The sequence below is a fragment of the Dendroctonus ponderosae genome, unplaced genomic scaffold (genome assembly GCF_020466585.1).
Source record: "Dendroctonus ponderosae isolate FM_Combo_2020 unplaced genomic scaffold, Dpon_F_20191213v2 Dpon_F_20191213_5, whole genome shotgun sequence".
In the NCBI taxonomy this organism is placed as follows: domain Eukaryota; kingdom Metazoa; phylum Arthropoda; class Insecta; order Coleoptera; family Curculionidae; genus Dendroctonus; species Dendroctonus ponderosae.
Window position 1 is genome coordinate 192319 of NW_026018715.1, and position 3964 is coordinate 196282.

The window sequence follows — 3964 nt, forward strand, 5'->3', positions numbered from 1 at the left end:
TTAATCAAAACATTAACCAACTATGTTTAGGAAATATTTATAACTGTAGGTTTAATATAAAATCTCAAAAGCACGTTTATTTTCATAGATGAAAGACACTGCCTGAATCATAAAAATTTGATGACATACGTTTGCTTTGCTTAACGTAACCTCAATCCAACATGCGCATGTCTTTTAAACAACGAGTCAAGTTAGCATATATGCGCTAGTTATCTTATGGGCGTCCTTGTTCCGCATTTCGCAGATAGCGCTACAACTGCCTGACCGGCGGCTGACGGCACTAAAATATCGACTTTTCGGCAAAGAAGTTCTGCGCATGGACGAAACGTGCAGGACATGGAGAAAATAAAACAAACGCCGGTTAGATCAGTTCTGTTCTTTTTAAACTTGCGGAGCAACGCGATTGGGTATTATTCTTGAATTGCTATGTTGTCTTTGCTAAATGAAATTAACCTAACAATTAATTTTAACCTTATTTTAACCACGTTTTCGATTGATCGGCCGAGTTGAAATAATTTAATATTTCTAATAACTGCACGGGTATTAATTGCATTTTAACATAGTAGTATTTTTTGTTTATCTGTTTCTTGTTTGGTTTTATATTTTATATCTACATGAAAATGAGTCACCCTGACGATCATGTTCTTTCGTATAAATGTACATCATCAAACTGCACAAATTTCTGTATTAAAAAGGGTAATCTTGAAAACTACGCAAAGAACCGGTATTCAAATTCCGGGCCAAATTTTTTGTTATTTAATAGTTCAGCATGGAACAGAATCTTGCAGCACATAAGGAGAATACTTTTGGTGGGGACTCCGATAAGGCACAAGTTTCGCTACCCAGTTTTTCCTTTTGAGACTATTTGGAAGACAATTTATGTTTTTTTACTTAGCAAATGTCAACTTACACAATAAATGTTATTTTATTTTGATTTAGGTATATATTATTTCATTCCCTTTCATGGAGCAACTTAGATCTGGATCTAAAATTGATCTGATTTGGTGATTGATTCTGAGTGTTACAATTTCTATGTCCTTACCCCCTGTGGTCTCGGTGAGTAAACAGCACATTTTCCATTACCATTAATAACCGAGATAACATGTGCAGACACCGAAATTTTTGTACCTGGAGTATTTTGTACCTTTCAAAATTTAAAATTTCCGCTTCTTACTAGCCGATAATCTAGATACCGGTTTTTCCAGTCAAAGCTGTCCGTAATTGACGGTCAGCCGGTTGTGGCGCAACGCGGTTCCAAGTTTTATTAGCTTTACACCGCCACTTCTCTCATTTTACTTTCTTTATGTTCTGCAGTTCTCAACGGGGCTTACATTTTGTTGCCAACATACTACAATGTAGGAATTTTAGTTAGACTAACTTATCTGCATACTACACATACAATTCTATCCAATCATACATTAACGATTGTGAAATGTGTGCTCGAAGCAAATATGAACGAAAACCTGTAAAAATTTCAATGGACGTCACCCCAACAGCTTTAAAACCCTTTGAAATAATTCATCTTGACACCTTTACCTTCGAAAAGCGCAAATTCCTAACAATAATAGATAGTTTTTCTAAATACACTAAAGGCTATCAATTGAAATCCTTCCATTCAACAGAAATTGTTAACAATCTACTAATATATTTTTCCCATCATGGAATACCGAATCAAATCTACTAGACAACGGCACTGAATTTAAGAAAACAGTTGTTACCGAACTACTGTCCCTTCACAAGATAAAAGTTCATTTTTGTTCTTTGAATTGAATGATTACACTCAACCCTTGCGGAACATATCAAATTATTAAATAATCAAACTTTTGCTAGTTCTCCAGTTAATCATAAAATGGTATATACCATTTTTGCGTACAATCACACAATCCATTCGGCAACCAACTGCAAACCCATTGACATTATACAAGGACATATCACCACTAACGACATTTTTAATCAAAAACTAGAACAACTTTTTTTAACTGACTATGTCAATGATCATAAAGAAAAGGCCAGAGTCCTTTATAACGAAATAAATAAAAAACTTAGAGATAAAAAGGAACATTTAGCATTAAAACTTAATAATAATAAAGACAACCCTGAAGACATATTCGAACCAGAACAAACAGTTTACGTAAAAAAGCATATACGTCAAAAACATGCTGATAAATTTGAGAAACCCTCTAAATTAATTTCGGTTCACTTTCAGAAAAACAGGTCAAACTGACACCAAAAAGAAAATACATCTTTTAAATATACAAAAACCTCTCAAACACAAATTCAGCTTTGATTAACTCATTTTGATGATGAATATAAAATGGAAACATCAAACTTTTTAAAAATACTTTTACTTGCTCAAAAAAGAGTTCAATCTAAAATTAGCGAATTAATTCCACCCCCACAGCGAATGAAAAGAGGTATGATTATCATTGCAGGATCAATTTTTAAATCAATAACCGGAAATTTAGATTTCGCAGACGGAGAACGTTATAATGATTTAATTAATGAACTACAAAATAATCAAAATAAACTAGCGATAAATATTCCCAAAGAAAACGCTGTTCCTCTTAATCTGATAAATAAATTTAACGAGACCATTAATAAAATATCTCATAACGAAAAATTGCTTGAATCAAAATTAAGTCAAATAGCATTATTTGTTAATAAAAATACTTATAAAGAAAATGTTAACTATATAAAGGATACAATTAGTGAAGTAACAAATATATACGAAATAATTGACTCTATGTGGCAAGATATAGAGAACGCTATAACCTTCTCTAAACTAGAAATATTACATCCAAGTATTATAAAAACCAATGTTCTATTAGTAGAGTTACGGCATTTCCAAAAAACCGTTAATACCAAAAGAATGCCTATAGAAGTTTCGTTAGAAAACATCATGATTTTTGAGAAAATAATAAAGGTAGATAGTTTCATCTTAAACAATAAAGTAACCTTCTTGTTACACATTCCAATAACCTATACTTACGAATTCGAATATTTTCATTTATATTCAATACCTATGTATAAAAAGAGTTTATTTAAGGTTATTCTTCCGGAAGATAAATTCCTAATCAAAAACGAATGGCATTTCTCATATCAAAAAGCTGAATGCCTAAATTTAAGAGATCACTACTATCTCTGTGATCAAGCTGAGCTAAAAGAAAATATATATAGATAGAAGTTAAAATAACTACCCCTATATTCAACCAGTTAGACGACTCCAGCCGCTGGGCCCTCATCTTCCCTACGGATGAACGTATCCATTTGAATTGTCCAGTGCGTGAAGAATATTTGAAGCTATTCGGAACCTATATTGCCCATGTACCAATAGGATGCAGCATTACTTCCAGCCAAGAATCAATCAGAAATCTTCGCCAACCCTTTCAAGATAGTACTCAACCAATACTATTTCCAGACTTCAATGATGAACTCAAAGAACTACCGCTACTGAACCTCGGCATACACAGCGAAGAGATCAAACTGGATGACCTTTTCAAAATCAAGAACCGCATCGAAAAAATAAACTCAAATTTCTTATCAAACAGTGTATATGATTTAAAACCGAGTATAATTTTATTGATTAATTTGAAACTCACGTTTTAAAAAAACACTTTATTTCAAAATTAATACAATATTCTTTATTATGTGGATGTAAATTTTGTGTGACCGAACCGGACTTAACCATAGGATGTCTATAAACTTTAACTTTTACTTTAACTGACATTAAACAGACCTGACCATAACGTCTTTAACTGAACTATCGTTCTGTTGGAACATATTTATTTCTCATTAGTGACTCATATGACTTAATCTAAATTAACCTAACTACGTAATCTAAACCTAAACCTAACAGTCTCTCTTGCTTCCTATAACTAACTTAAAGTTAGCCCATGGTCCTCGATGTGGTGCAGGAACTGGTCTTCGCATGTGGTCCACGTCTTCTTCTTAGACTGTGTCCGCA